Raw genomic sequence first — 16,718 nt, 5'->3', positions numbered from 1 at the left:
TTTTTTTCTGCTGCTACTGCCATTGGAAACAGCATCCATTGAGCTGGCAGCTTAGCCCTTATTTTGTATGCTCCACAATGCAGGTGCGAGAGGGGTAATGTAGTATCTAGCTCCCATGAAGAGGTGGAGCTAGTGTTGTGCCAAAATCTGTCCTCCAATTCCTCGAAAGTTTTCTTCCTTCATGAAAGAGCCTTCCATTTTTCTGCCTCATTCTCAGGGCAATTTATAATTTATTTTGATACTATTTTTGAGCTTGCCTAATCACCATGAAGGGGGGCAAGGGTGTTGTGTGTGTGCGTGCGTGTTTTCTTTCTGTTATACATCTCTCCTTGCTCTGCAGCCTCCCAGACTGCCTGCACTTCCAGAACTGAAAAAGTCTCATGGGAGGAATAACCCCATAATGTCTTTCCCCTAGGCTTTGATTGAAGTGTGGGAAGCCAAGGAGGCTACAGGCTGCTGGAGTCATGATTGTACAATGACAGAAAGGACATTCAGACCCACTCTTCAGCCACCTCATAAGTAAGGTAAGCACAAGAACTCTGGAATTAATGAGATGGTAAAAAAATGTGGATGAAATTTTTGGCACAACACTTTTAAAAATACAGTGGAAGGATAAGTAATTTAAATTACAAAGATCTGCTGCACAAGTGGAAGGGCACGAGATAAGGTGGTAAGATCAACCACTCCCTGAAGTTTGCTCTGCTGTTAACAAACGAATGTCTCAGCCTTTAGAAGGGCATGCAGATCCTTCTTATCACTACCCTCTGATGAACTGTTGGGCGAACTGATTAAGAACATTGTTTTTTCTAGAGATTGTTGCCAGCAGCTATTCTAGGCAGAAGGTAAAAAGCTGATCCATCCACCGGAATGTACAGTAGAGCCTAAGTATTAAAAAAGGACAAGGTGGCCCAATAATCACTCATAGCATCATTCATTCAAACTGGTGGAAACCCAATGGCTACTATGCTCTCCTGTTGCATTGAAAACATTGCCTTGTTTTCTGGATATGATCGCCCATTTACCACATGGGTTGGGTTAGCAACTCTTGAAGTGCTAATATGGTTGTAATGCAGGTGCACTGTTTACTTCAGCATCCTCGCCAATTCCTTCATCAGTGAATGCCGCAACTCTCAGGGCGCAATCCTATCCTGCTAGTCACCAGCCTCTGGATTCAGAGGCTGCCCGCTATCCTACGCAGGGCAGCTGGAGCATGGAGGGGGTGCTCTCCTCTGTGCCCCAGCCACCCTGAATTTTGCTAGATGGGCAATCTTGGGCTTCGGGGAGGGGGAAGGAAGCAGCCTGGAGACCCTATAGGAAGCTGCATAAAGCAGCTTTTGCGGTCTCCTCTCCTCCCCACCCCTTGGACTGACCCCTTTCCTCCTATCTCTGAGCTCCATTTCTGAGCACAGAGACATAGCCACAGCAGAGAGAACCACACTGGCCATGAGGGGGGTGGGGAGGGGCTGGGGAGCATGGTTTCTGGGCTCTGTGGTTGGAGCCCTGGTTCTGACCTCGGATCCCAGAAACCAAACAATACTATGTCCTCCCCGCCCAAATACTGTCTAGAGGCCATAGGATTGCTCTCTCCAGGCCTTTGTTCTTGCTTTACATCAGCACTAAGGACAAATGTCCTATCAAAAAGCCAGCCAGCCCTGAGACTGGCCTGCTCTTGTAAAGGCCCTGGCCTGCTCTTGTAAAGGCCCTGGCCTACTTCGGTAACATTTCAACTAGCGTGCGCGTGTGTGCATACATGCATGCGAGCATGATATGGCTGGAATGGGAATTAAAGGAAATATTAATGAGAAATTCCATCAGCTTAGCTAATGGCCTAGTTACACCCTGCTTCTTTTCAGCCTTCCTTTGGAAGCTGCAAACTGAAGATTTAAAAGGAGAGAATGGATTTTAAAGGACTGCTTCTTTCCAGCAGTTCTTTGGAATCTGTAATCCTGAGTTGTGAAGAGTTCTGGTTTTATAAGGCAGGGAACAAATCCTCATTAGAGCCACCTGCTCTTCTCAGGCCTGTCATTTTTAAAAATTATTTTCAGGGGAGTTTGTTGAGCAATTTATTTATTTATTATACCATCCCATAGCCAAAGCTCTCTGGGTGGTTTACAAAAGTGAAAACGTTAAAATACAATATAAAATATAATATATTAATGTTGAATGGGACCGGAAAGCAAATGTTATAGTTGCAAACATAATTGTCGGCAGAGAATTTTTATCAAAATGCCTCACATGTGATAATGAATTCACTTTAGGATACAGTCACACTTAAACAGCCTGGATCCAATTCACATGGAACTTACCTGCTGTATCCATGTGGTGTTAAAACGCATGGGAGTTCCTCGAAGACTCAGCATTGTTTTAAGTACCTTTTATCAGTCCTAAGTCTATGGGCTCCTTCATATGGAGCTTTTATCCTGCTATTGAGATTGCTCACTCACAGAATTTTGCCGGTCCTTTAGATGCCGTCGTGAACTTCTAGGGCACATCCAGAGGTATTTCCTGATTATTTCATCTCAAATAGATCCAGAACTAATTAACTATCTTCTAGACTCGGAATGTTATGCAATTAAAACAGCCACTAGATGGCACTGTTTCACTGAGTTCTATGGAACCTTGAAAATTAAAGCTTCCCCTTTCTGCAATCATGTGGTTGCCTTTGGGAGCCTGCTGTAAACGCGGAAAGGCTCCAGAATGGGAAGATTGCGGGGGTTTTCTTTAGTGTGAAGGCAGCCTACATAATGTGGTGGATTATAATAAAACATATACATAAATAAATTCTTTTCAATTGGATTTGTTCAGTATATTTGTTCTTCCAATCAATGGATAGCCTCTGCTTGGAAAGTGGACACCCCACCGCTCCCAACTTAGTGGCGCCAGGGCTTACAGGAACACAACACTGGCACTTAAAAAAATTTTTTTTAGCAGGACCGCTGAGGTTTTCTATCACCTGCCTCAGAATTCCCTGTTCTCTCTGAGCTTAGCTACAATGCTCACAGTAGCTGGGGGAGTGGGGGTGGGGTCGAGGGGGGTGATTAATTTTCCCTGCAACAATATATTGCTCTGTGTTGTAATGTAAAGTATTTTGGGGTGGCTCGATCTTGAATGGGCAATTACGAGTCATTAGCTTTACTAAAGGTCTGCTGGTAGCAGATAAAAACGCCTTGAATTGGTTTACCAATATGGATCAGTACAGCTGCCTGTAATTTTGGATTCTCTTTGGGGGGAGTGGCTATGGGGACTGTCATGATGGACACCTGTACCTCAAAATGTATCATAAAACCACTGATGGAATATACAACAACATTTATATTTCAAAAGATATCTGATCTGATAATGTATAAAGATGCAAACTCTTAATTTAAATATTTCAGGAAGATATATAAAACATGCACACATCATTTTCATAATAATAAAGAACCACTGCAAAATAGCTAAGAATTCTGAAGTCCAAACATGTTTGGACTTGTATGGCTAGACTAAAAACCAGTACTCACTCTGAGGGTGGGGGATGGGAAGTACTAATATATTGTCCTTTATGCTTATAGATAACTTCCCAACACAGCTTGGAGTGATACTCATCTAATGCATTTTTAATAGGATTACAAAGGTAGGCTTAACTTGATTAATTTGAGGAGTAAAGCTTTCCACAGTATAAAGCCTTTCACAAATGGAAAAAGCTTCCTGTGAAATTGCTACCCTTTAAAGTGTACCAACATTTGTGCCTATTAAGGGGCAATTCAGGTTACAGAGAGACTTTCTGAAGTTGACTACAAAATGCTCATATTGGCTTGTTTGTTATGAGTACAAGCTGGCACAAGCCTTGGGTTCTTGAACTTCCACCTTTCCTTCATGGGCAAGGAGAGGAGATAGAAATCTTCCATCCTGTTTTAGAACAAACCAGGGCTCATCGTTGCACCAAACTTAGCAAACGTTTGTTCAAACCACAATTTGTTAATGAGCCAGGATTGACAAGTTCAGCTACAACAACAAACTATGGTTTGCTCTAAACCAGGAATGGAAACTTCAAACCTCTTCACCTTACATCCAAAGGGGAAGGGGAAGAGTGCAAGCCAAGGCTATGCCAGGCAGTACAACAAAATGGTTTGTTGTTACATTTAAACAGATGTATAAGAGATCTGGCCATGTTAGTTGGGGATGATGATTGTTGTAATCCAACATATCTGGAGGGGACCAGGTTGGGGAAAGCTAGTTTACAACCTAATTGACTGAGAGGGTAAATTTCCAGGGCAGGAGGGGAGGAGAAGGGAAGGGAAGGGAAGGAAGGGAGAGACAGACAGACAGACAGACAGACAGACAAACAAACTGATCAATCCAGAAAGATTTAGGATGGACCAGGAAGTAGGTTTCTCGGTCTTTTTGATATTTTCAGATATATCCTTCTCATTTACTTTGACCATTCCCCACTGCCATGGCCTCAGGTGTGTAGGCTCAGTGTTGCCCCAAAGAGGTCTCTGAGCCCAATGAGATACTCCAGAGAAGACCCTCAGGGACCCCTGATGCAACCACCAGACCTAAGGATTCAGCCCTCCTATCAAGCTCAGCATCCAAGAATAATTCACCCAAAGACTCTCAGGTCCCCAGCCATGTACGAGCTTAAGGCTACAGAAATGAGCATGGGCCCTTTTAGGATGTAGTCAGCATCCAGTGGGAGGTGGAGCTGCTTCTCAGTTGCTGCTAGTCTCTAACTGTTGGCATACAACAGCATAAAATAACATCAACCTCTAACTGGTAAGTCAAGCTGGTGGAACAAGAGTGAAAAAATCTCAGGGATGGAGCTGATATGCACAGGCCCTCTACACCTCCAAGCAATCAGGGCTTTCAGTAGCATCGGGAGAATTCAGGTTTCCAGGACCTTCAAATATTTTTGCACATTGTTTGAAAAGTTTATCTTTCTTGGACAGTGCGTGTATGACTACAGGGGTGGGTGGACTTCAGGCATGCAGGATCTTTTCCTTTTTCCTAGAAGGATGTGAGGATACAATGTTGTGAGGATACAATGGAGAGGAGGATAATAATGTAAGCCGCCTTGGGTTCCTTGCAAGAGGAAAAAAGGCGGGATATAAATGCAATAAATAAAATGAATAAATAGAACCCTGAGATCCACCTACCATTTGTTGTTGTTGTTGTTGTTCAGTTGTTCAGTCGTGTCCGACTCTTCGTGACCCCATGGACCATAGCACGCCAGGCCTTCCTGTCCTGCGCTCTCTCCCGGAGCGTGCTCAAGTTCATATTCATTGCATCCGTGATGCTATAGCCTGATGCAAAAGACACACAGTTAGAATGAAAGAATTCTAAGCCCAAGTTTTGGTGTGAGTGCCAGAACTGAATGGAGCTTGATATTCCTTCCATACAAACATCTGCCTCTGTCTACCCCAAGCTTTTGTTATTTCAGTAGCATAATTTAGGGGTGGGAGGGCACTGCTCTCCCCCTATTTTATTCTATTTTTGTAAGTGTTGCATTATTTTACTGTGGTTTCTTGCTTGTATCCAACTTTGGAATTATTTTAGAAGGGAAGGAGGGTAAGAAATTTCTTAATAAATACTAAAATAAATATTTTTTTTGTTTCTGCTATTGTTAAATAATTGGGATTCAGAAAAACTTCCCAATCTATGACAAATCACTCAGAGATCTACCAGTGCATCCAGATCTACTTCTCCCAACCCCTGTACTACAATCTCATACATAAACTCATCGGATAAGGGCCAGCGTGATCCTTGATGCCATGCAAGGGCATTGCTAGGCCTGGGCCCCAAATCTATTTCGCAGGGTCCTGGACCCACTCCACAGAGATCTGAGTCATTCTTGGTGCCAGTTAGGGATGTTTGTCACTGTGGAATCCAGTCCTTTTGGGGTTTGACGGACTCCTGGTGAGCATGCTACTTGGCTCGGCATTTGCAGTACAAGCCATGGGCTTTTTCCAAAATCTGAGAACTTTTGCCATTTTTTTTAAAAAATTACATAAATAGAAATGCATGCACTTTCCAAGTCGCAATTTGTGTAATTCACACAAATTTTGGCTGCAAATTGTGTAATTTATGCAAATTGCATCTGCAATTTGTGCACATTTCTATTTACATAAATAAAATAAAAAAGGAAAATCTGCGAGCTGGCCTCACTTGATGCAGATCAAGTCAAGCTAACTCGCAGGAAAATGAGCCAAAGTCCGGAGGGTCGAGCTGATGAAAGCTCAGTGACCTGCACCCTGCTTGATTAATTCCTCCATTATCCTTAGTGCTAGTGGAAGATTTTTTTTCCCTTAGCTTAATTCCCATGCTGGGGTCAATTTTCAAGGGGAATTGCAGCTGGGAACATTGTGCAACCCCCCCCCCCCCAAATCTTCTCCTGTATGGCAGTTAAGCCTAGGTGTGGGGAGGGAAAACCCATTTTCATTGGTTTGGAATGATCTGGGCCAGAGTGCAAATGGATGGAAGAATTCATTTTATTTGAGATTATTTGGATTAAAAATTAATTGTCTGGCTTTGCCTCCTGTGAATTTCAGTAAACCCAAGTCAGTATTTCGAAATGTGCATATGTAAATACAAATGAACATGTGCAGATTTTACACAGATTTGTGTCCTATGGGTCTGGGGCCCAATCTTTTAAGTGCCTAGCAACATCCCTTCTGCCATGCCAAGTGTGAAGGTTTGAGGCCTACGGAGGCAAGGAAAAAAACCCAGGCCTAGAGGCCTGGAGGGTGTTTTGTTGGGAGGAGGTAACTCTGAGAGGAATAGTTTCATTTCCCTGGTTACGTTTCAGTTTCATTTCCCCAGTTAAGTTTCATTTCTTCAAGTTTGAAATGGTACTTTTGGTTTTGAGGGAGGAGGGTATATAAATAGAGTGAGAGAGCCATTAAGCGGAGAGTCAGAGTCAGGAAACCAGAGGCTGAAGAGAGAGATGGAAAAAGCAGCCTAGAGGAATCTAAGTACAGCTAGGGTAACAGAACTTGCATTTTGCAACTTTTATTTTCTTTTAATGCCTTTTGTATGGTCATCTCTATTGTGTAAATACCTTTATTTGAGGTTTGCTTGCTTTAATTTACCAGAAAACTGTTGTGGTTAAACCCTGAGTCTAGAGTGTCAGTCACCCCATGTCTACAGCCTAAACCCCATGTTACGGGAAAGGGGAAGATAAAAGAAGGAAGGTGGGACTCTTAAGGAGGCAAGAGATCCTTAAGGAGTTACTCGGGGGCCCAAGTCATGAGGGGAAGCTTGACTACAAGTATCAGGAGGTCACTCTTCTTAGTGTCATAAATTTTGAGATCTGGTTTGTTAGATCAGCATTTAGGGCTTATATTGCATCCTGTGGTAATCACAGCATGTAATGTGTCTGCTGGCTGCAGTGTTTTCTGGAAATGTGTTCACCTCAGTGCCACTGATTTCCTTGAAGAATACCTGAACCTGCAACTTCAATGGGAGTGTACTCCATGCAGTGAACACTGGTGACTCCGATTTCAGTGGGGCTGTGATTCCATTCTGGGTTTTAGTCAGTACCAGCCAGCATTCTGAAAGAGCTATCCAAGGTACTAAACCTATTTTGCGGATAGGGTTCAGGACTTTGGATAGATCCTTTAGAGTTCTGGCTAAAACCGAGAATATAATCACAGCCCCAGCAACACTGGAGACACCAGCCTCCACTGACCACATGTCATGCTCCCTGTTATTCTTTAGGAAGTTGTTTTTATTTGCTTCCATGTGGATATTTTGGTAAAAAAAAACCAGTTGGCTGCACATGGCGCCTCTTGAGACATGTGGTGGTGCCACATGCAGGGCGTGTTCTGGCCTTGTCATTATGACCACACTTAGGTTACTCCGTGCTGCAGTGTTGTCTTTCAGTGAGGTGGATCCGGGTGCAAGTCCCTTCACTTCATTTCTGGCCCCTGTGTGTGTGTTTTTTTTTCTATCCGTCAATGACATGCAGTTTGGGCTCACGTGCAGCTGTGGCCATTGCTTACACCTGGGGCTCATATTTAGCCTTGCAATATCATCAGCTTGGGTGAGTGTTTTGTTGGGAATTTCTAGGAGCCTCTCCTTTAATTTGCCATCTGTGAAAATAAACACCATCTTTTTCTTCAGCATGAGGTCTTCCGCAGCTCTCAGCCGACACAGTCTCTTGCTTTGTATATTAGCGGTGTTATAAAAAATATCTATTCCTGGAACTTCATCAAAATGAAGCTACCCAAACTGGTACCTCTCAGTAATGGCCCTCTCCATAGTTCACAATAATCCCAGTGCTTTTAGGGGCTGAAAAGTGAAATGGGTGTGGCCAAAATACAAAAAAATACAAAAAATGCAGTGTATTCTAGCTTAAAGCTCTTACTGCCCCTAAATAAGCCTTAGAAGAACCATTTCAACCTTTTTGAATGGAGGAAAAAGTGTACAAATCCTGCTTTTAAATTTGTCACCTGGCAACTTTCATTTATAACAGGGGCAGGCAACTTGTGTCCCTCCAGATATTTTGGCCTACAACTCCCATAATCCCTCACCATTGGGTATGCTGGCTAGTGCTGATGGTAGTTGTAGGACAAAACATCTGGAGGGCCACAAGTTACCAACCCCTAATTTACAGGATGAACGCTTGTGTTTAGGTTTGCAAAATTCTGGTTGAAAAAAAGAAACAAACCATCAGCGGCACAGATGTAGGGTGGCCAGGTGTCCTTTTTTTTTTTTACAGAGGACAGCTCTCTGAAGGGCTGCCAGAGGACCATCCTCTAGTTGAAGGTTTTCTCTCTTTGAAGGGCTGTCCAGTCAAAGTCTGGAATAAAAGTAAAGAACTATCAGAAGGAAGAGCTGGGCCTTGAAGATGCCCATCAAGAACATCTGGACAGAACACTGAGCAAGCCACACAGGTCACCTGGTCATAGTCTTCAACACTATGATGAAATATAGTAATGGGTGAACTTACCACAGGTGAATTCATTCTTTGTTTGGATAATAGCAAACTCACCCATGCAAGATCCCTTAAGACAAACTCTCATTCCACATTAACAAGCTTTCACGTATGTACAATATCAGAGTGCATATTGGGAGCTGTGTGTCATGGATCACCATGCATGTATGCCCTTCTAGACTGGTTGTTTTCACGTGGCCTCTCTCAGAAACATTCCACCAACCAGCAACAGTAAATAAAGTACACATTTACTTACAAAAGAAAAGAAAATACTGTACCCAAATTTGATTCAGTGAAAGTATTTTATTTATTATATTTCTATACTTCCCAATAGCCAAAGCTAAGGTAGAGTAAGATAGAGATGTGACATCGTCACTGTTTATTATAAGGAAGAAAAGGGTTCATCCAACTAACTCAGCACATGCATGGAAATAGTGTACTTTAGATACAAATACATGCTCAGAAGCTTGCAATCAATTCCGAAATTAACATCAATTTTGTAAAATGCCATTCCAGGCTCGTTAAAAAGGTGAGTGTTACAAATGGGCAAAGTTTAGCCAACAAGTAGGCTAACTACAAAATTTGGCCACATCACTAGTGAGATGTACTGTATTTCTGTATATGATGTACTGTAAATAAATTGTAACATTTATTTCTAAATTTGCATCTACACATATACATTAGCATGTGCAAATGTTATGCAAATCACTATCCTCCTTTTTGGTGATTCATAAGTGACCATCTTACAGTTATGTCTGGTCCCTTCCCTCCCACGTCCCAAATGTGGTGATTCTTGACATTCTACCCCCCTGATCCAAGACTTCCCTGGCTTAGGTTGGACTTTCAAGATTATCATCACATCACCATCACAAGTTTAAATGATTCTGGGGGTGAAGGGCAGACCCTTTCCCATGGCAGGGTGCTTCAAGCAAGTAAAGGGTAACTTAAGAAAGTTATTAAAAAAGCATAAGTAGCCACATTGCCCATAAGAAAAAGAAATCAAAGTCTATATTAGTGTAATACCTTTATTAAGCCGAGGAGTGGCAGGTCTCCTGACTCCCAACCCCTGAAGCCTCCTCCTGTAGCCCAGATCACAGCAGCTGGCTCACCGCTAAAGCCAACAATAAGGCAGAGCTAGAGAGCGCCGACTGAGAGTGAGCAGATACTGCAGGGGTGGGGGAAGAGAGGTGCACTTGGGGTGACTGGGAGCCATCAGTGGCCCTTGGCCCTTGCAGTGAAGAACACTGACCATAGTCATAATCTGAATTGGGTATGTTGCAGAAATCAGAGTCAGAGAGAGCACGGAGTGAAGGAAAAAGAGTTCTTCTTTATTAACGCGCGGGCTTTATGGCTGGAATCACTTCCAAAGTGCCAAAAGCCCCAATTTACATCAGCAGATTGTTTTTATAGATATTGTGACACATAGGAAACGGCTCCTCCTCTCCCTCCCGTGTGGGGTTGCAGTCCTCAACATTTCCTCTCCTAGCACCATTGTTTATATCCCAGGAAATGGGTTATAGGACATGATAAGCAGAGAACAGCAGAGAACATGATATACAACTCTACGCTGACCTTAGCCTTGTCGACAAGATAAGAAATTCCTGTGTCTCGTCAGCTTACAAACATATATTCAAGAGAGAAAGAGCTCAGCAAGAACATGAGGCATGAGGCTACTTAGTCTGACCTTCTACATTGCTACTACAGGTAAATGCAAAGCTCAGTAGCATCACACAATGTGACTGGGCAGAAAAATAATCTGGGAGAGAGAATGAGCAGAGAGGTGAATGTGACCAGGAACTTCAGGGGTACAAGAAGGCCGAAGTAATCTCACATTGATTTGAGATAGCCAGTTAAATCTTTGGCTAGAGCTCTCTAGTTCTGCATCATTGCTGCACATTTACCGGGAGTCAGGACTACACATGTATGTGACACTCAAAACAGCACCCAGGGCTAAGCCTTAGTGAGTCTTAGCTCAAATTAAGCCAGGGCCAGTAGCAAACAGGGAACCCCGTTCCACTCCCAGGAATGTTTCAGACAGGCTTTCAAAGGTAACCTTGCACTGAAATGATTACAGTAATCCACTGTGGATGTGACAAAGACATGGGAAATATAAATCTACTTTTTACCAACGTGCCAGAAAATAGCAACTACTTCAATTCACAGCCACAACAAAGAAGACAAAAGATAAACCTACGGGGATGTGGGGAGGGGAATGCTTTACGCATCCACTGTAATCTTTTCCCATTCACTATTTAAATACTATGGTCTCTTTGCTGAAATATTATCTTTCAGCGTACCGTCCCATTACATTTTACTTTCACATACCTGTAAAATTACACGTATTTTGGCAACTGTAAAGAATGCATGAGGCATTGTTATGCATATCGTTTTTCATTATAGAGGACAGCAATGTATCTTTACTGTTTATGTAATTAATAGCTTTCCACCTCTTTCTGCCTATGTTTAGCATCTGGCACCTGATCAAAATTGCTTTTGGACTATTCTCTAAAAATACTGACATTCCAAATAAAAAACATACCATGACTCAAATATATCCAAATGAAGAGACTGACATTTTAATGAGCATTAGTGTGCTCCTTGAAAAATGAACAGTTCTGTCCACTGTCATATCTTTGCTAAGGAAGGAGAAATCCATAAGGTGAAAAGGAAAGGCGTGCAGTGATTGCCCATAGTATTGTGCATAACCAATGGGAAATGCAACATTTTTATTATCATTATCACCAGAAGATTTCATAGTTCTGCAAAATCTTGAATCTAGCAGCAAAAAGTGAACAGACATCAGCTTTTCCCCATCTCTCTATCCCCATGCTGATACAGCAGGGTTCCCTGCCACATTGTGCTTCTATTCATGTTGAGATGAATGTGAGTAGAAGCCCCTGCAGACTTTCCTATTCAACACTCAGAAGTTGGGGGCATTGGGACTTGGGGTGTGCACATGGCCCCATCCCTCTTTTTCATGTTCTTATACCCTGTTCAGGAATAATGCCTGAAAAGGGCTTCAGTTATAAAGGTTTTGGGGTTACACTGGGACAGTCACTACTGTGAGGGTAGAATGTGTGTGGAGGAGAATGATGTGTGTCATCCTAGTAATGATGACGTGCTTCTGCTTGAATTGGCAGGCATGTGTCCTTGATGACCTTGATTGATTCATTCCTTCCTTCCGTTTCAGTGGAGGCTGGAGGCTACGATTTCAGTGGGGCTGTGTATCCATTCTGGGTTTCAGCCAGAACTCTAAAGGAGCTATCTAAGGTGGTGAACTTATTTTGGGGCTAGGGTTTAGCACCTTGGATAGCTACTTTGGAGTTCTGGCTGCTTCTAACTGAATCCCAGAATGGATTCACAGCCCCACCGAAATCGAAGCCACCACCTTCCACTGTGTTTATTGCCCACCCAATAACAAGAGTTATCAGGGTGATGTACAAAGTAAAAAGAAATGAAAAATAACAATGCCAATAAAAGAAATTAAGAAGCTGCAAATATAATTTCACAGTCATGTTGGTGGCCTTCTTTGGTTGAGTTCAATGGAATGCTGGACTAGATGGACCTTCTTATGTTCTTATGTACTTACTGCCCAGGGTCTTTCCTATTTTCATTCCTTCTGCATGATCCAGTCTAGCTCCTACTTAAATACTCTTTCTTTCCATGAATTATGTTTTCATCAGGTCTTGACCACCCTTTCCTCAATGGATCTCATGATGCTATCTTAGGCTGGCAACTACACCTTTATCTGGACAGAGATAGCATAGCTACAGTTATCCATGCTCTGATAACCTCTTGTCTGGATTATTGCAATGTGTTATACGTGGGGCTGCCTTTGAAAATGGTCCAGAGACTTCAGCTACTCCAAAATAGGGCAGCAAGATTGTTAACAGGGACTGGCCAATGAGACTGCATTACACCAGTATTTTTCCAGTGCACTGGCTGCCAGTCCATGTGCTTGTATTAACATTCAAAGCCCTTAACAGCTTGGGGCCAGGTTATCTGAAGGATCACCTCCTCCCATATGTGCCTGCCCAGACCCTAAGATAATCCTCAACAGTCCTTCTCTGTGAGCCCCTGCCAAAGGAAGTGAGGTGGGTGGCTACTAGGAAGAGGGCCTTTTCTGCTGTGGCACCCCAGCTGTGGAATGAGCTCCCTAGAGAGGTCCACCTGGGACCTATGTTGTACTCCTTTCAGTGCCAGGTGAAGACCTTTTTATTCTCCCAGCATTTTAGCATTTTAGCTTCCTCGTCCTTTAGCTTTGGTGTTTTAAATCTGTATTTTAAATCTCTGCATTGCTGCTAGATTTTATTCTGTTTGTACTGTTATATTGTGGTTTTAAGCTTTCGTATTTTATAATGTTTTATGCTGCGCTTTTGGTTTTAATTTTTGTCAAATGCCCAGAGAGCTTTGGCTATTGGATGGTATAGAAACAAACAAACACACAAACAAACAAATGTTCTCACCTTGAACTCAAGCTATAGCCAGTGGCCTCTGCTTTGTTCTTTAGTTTGCATGGCTTAAAGGACTTAGCCTCTCCTGTGGACCTAGGTTGGCAAAGTTTTATCTTTGGTCCATTCCCTAACCCTACCATAATTCAACTTTGGCCGAGTGGATTTAATAAAGAGCTAACAATTCCATTCAGGGGCAACAGAGCCATTTGCAGTCTAATTGATCCAGTTTCAGGTCAACAGCCTTGCTCACGAAAAATTATAGTAGACGAGAAAGAGTCTGAGAGAGGAAAGGGTAATTATTGTTGTCCATTCTAACCTCCCAAGAGCTACCTGCCAGGTAATGATTGATGGATTATAGCCTGCTTCTGCCATGCCCCATCTTTCCCCCAAAACCATATTTGGTTTTGGAGCTAGAAAAGATAGCTGGAACAATTTATCTCGTAAGACTACAAAAACAACTAGAAAACAGAGGAGGAGAACTCCTGGGAGATAAGGATGGCTACTTCCAGGCATATAACTAGTTATTGTAAACAATTATGACACATTTATATTTATGTAGCCTTCAGCCCCAGCTTAACTCTCCTCGATCAATGCCTAGTTGCTAGCTCTGTATTAAAAATTCTATCAAGGATAATGTTCATTCAGTGTGAAATCTCACTCAGAAATAGATCCTCGGGTGATACATCTGTGATGAGCTGTTTTAAAGAGGGAACGATATGTCCCTCAAAGACTTTGGGGGAGGATGGGAATGCTTTGAGATAATACTCTGCTAAATCAATAGCCAGATATCACAACCGTAATCTCATATAACAGTTTTGCTATGCAAGCGGAACACTCTGGATAAAGATTTTATAACATGCAAACATTTTGGGCGATGCAACAAAAAGGTCTCATTGAGAGAGTTATGACCAAGTAGAGCAGATAGGAGGGAATGGGAAGTTTTTGTAGAATGAAGTTGGAAGTGAACTTTTTTTGACCTTGCTGGAGCATTTTCCCCCTCCATAACTTTTGTGTGGTTGCTTGCATACATTGGTGTTGGTGGTTGCATAGATCTGAGTTTCTATATATGATGCTTATTTCTGAGAGCAGGAGTCTATGTATCAAACAGACAGCCTGACCACAGCTTTGGCTAACTGTAAGTAGAGAGCATAGAATAGTAGGGTTGGAAGGGGCCTACAAGACCATCAAGTCCAACCCCCTGCTCAATGCAGGAATCCAAGTCAAAGCATCCCTGACAGATGGCTGTCCAGCTTCATCTTGAATGCCTCCAGTGTCGGAGAGCCCGCCACCTCCCTAGGTAATTGGTTCCATTGTCATTGCTCTAACAGTCAGGATGTTTTTCCTGATGTTCAGCCAGAATCTGGCTTCCTGTCACTTGAGCCCATTATTCCGTGATCAAGAAGAGATCCTGGCCTTCATCTCTGTGACAACTTTGCAAGCACTTGAAGAGTGCTATCATATCTCCCCCCAGTCTTCTCTTCTCAAGGCTAAACACGCCCAGCTAGATGAAACAACCTGATAGTTGTTTTATCTAGCCCACTTTTAGCTTGTTTGCTAATCAAGATATCATGGGGTACTCTGTTGAAAGCTTTGTTCAAGTCGAGATATATTATATACACAGCATTCCCACAGTCCACAAGGGAGGTTACCTGATCATGAAATGAGATCACGTTGCTGGGTTTTGCAATTGGGTATATGTTTTAGGAAAGACACACGCCACATCCACTTCAGAAATAACATGCTTTAAAAATGTGTCTGAATTTTGGTTAGGCTTGTAAATAAGGGCTGAGCTTCTGAGCTGCCCCTGCCTCATTCCCTTTCCCCTAAACTTGCTTTCCAGGTGCAGTAATGCAGGTATGGGGGTTGCTTCTTAGAACTTCATTAGGCCGTAAAGTCTTACCAAACAGAGGTTTCCAGACCAAAGATCCCTGGGGGGCTATAATTTGGAGTTAGTGATCTTTGCAATGAAGACTTCCTGTTGGAATTGCTCCCCACAGGGCCCTCTACAGGCCAGATGATGTCAGTGAGTATGGCCACACTCTCTGACATCAGTGGGCAGGGCCACAGCCAATGACATCATAGCCCCACTGCCACCCCTTTTGCCTGTCCCCATGCTGAGAACCACAAAGAGTTCTGTGCCTCTCCCAGCATGGAGAAAGGGACTCAGCCGGTGATGGGAGGAGAAGCCGAGCTGGGAGTCCCTGGCTTTACAAGCTGAATGTTGTCCCCATGGGGTGGCGTGCATTGTGCAAATAGACTTAGCTGGTGCTGGAAAGAGCAGATGCTCCTGGTTTTGTGTGCTGTGTATCATCCCCATCCCCAACCCTAACCCTAACCCTAACCCTAACCCTAATGAGCCCGAGGAGCAGCTTTCCCCTTAGTACTCTTTTCTTGTCACTGCTGCTGCTGCTGTTAGGAGTGGCCACTTCCATTTCCTGGAAGGGCCTGGAAGAGCCATGGCCTGTCCCTCCCAGAGGACAAGTCTGGGGGAAAAAGAAGAAGGTGGGGCCTTACAAGGATGGAGGGAAGGGGGTAACTGGCTGCAGGGAAAGCTAGGAATACTGAAGGGTAATTTCAGCAAGTTCAGAGTTGTTCCTGAGAATTCTCCAAAGAAGCTGGAAAAGAACAAGAACACTCTGAATAAAGATGGCAACAATTGACCCACATTTGATTGCAGAAATGTCAAAGATGCCTGAAGCAGAGAGATCAATGATCTCCTCTTCAGAGATGCTCAGTATTTATTAAAATATTTACAAGCCAGAGCGAATCCACCCAAGGTAGCCAACAAAATATAAATATAAAATACAAAAGAGATTAATACAGTAATCACAACTATTTTTCTAGCCAAAAAAAGGAATGATAAAGGCATTTACACATGTGAAGCTTAAACCAGGCTTTTGTCCTCACTGATGTGGTTCCAGCTTTTCAAATGTTACCATGGTGGTATGAGATGATGAAGCCACAGAAAAGCAGCTACCATGATGGTGTGGTTGCATGGGAAAGGGCTCCTACGTATGCATATCTGCTCCTCATTGTTTGTAGCGTCTAGTGATGACTTGTATGTATGACTAAACATCAGATTAATCAGCACAGAGCTGATTGACCCAGGATCCCGTTAAAAAGCCTCCAAGTGGTCAGAACACCTAGGTAGTCATTGTAGCTATTGGCTCTGATAGATGGTACAGCCAACTGTAGAAAGCCCCCTTTCAGCACTCTCAACAACAGCAGTGTCACCTGCTCATCTCCTGACCATGGCTTTTCTGGAAGCAGATGCATCAGTGAAATGCACCATGACCTATTGTATGGAGAGTTCTACTTGCATTCAAGCAAACAAACATAAGTAAAACTCC

Source organism: Heloderma suspectum, chromosome 4 (assembly GCF_057233095.1).
Source record: "Heloderma suspectum isolate Gila_16-S chromosome 4, 16-S_ref, whole genome shotgun sequence".
Classification (NCBI taxonomy): Eukaryota; Metazoa; Chordata; class Lepidosauria; order Squamata; family Helodermatidae; genus Heloderma; species Heloderma suspectum.
Note: the sequence above shows the minus strand (reverse complement) of the source record.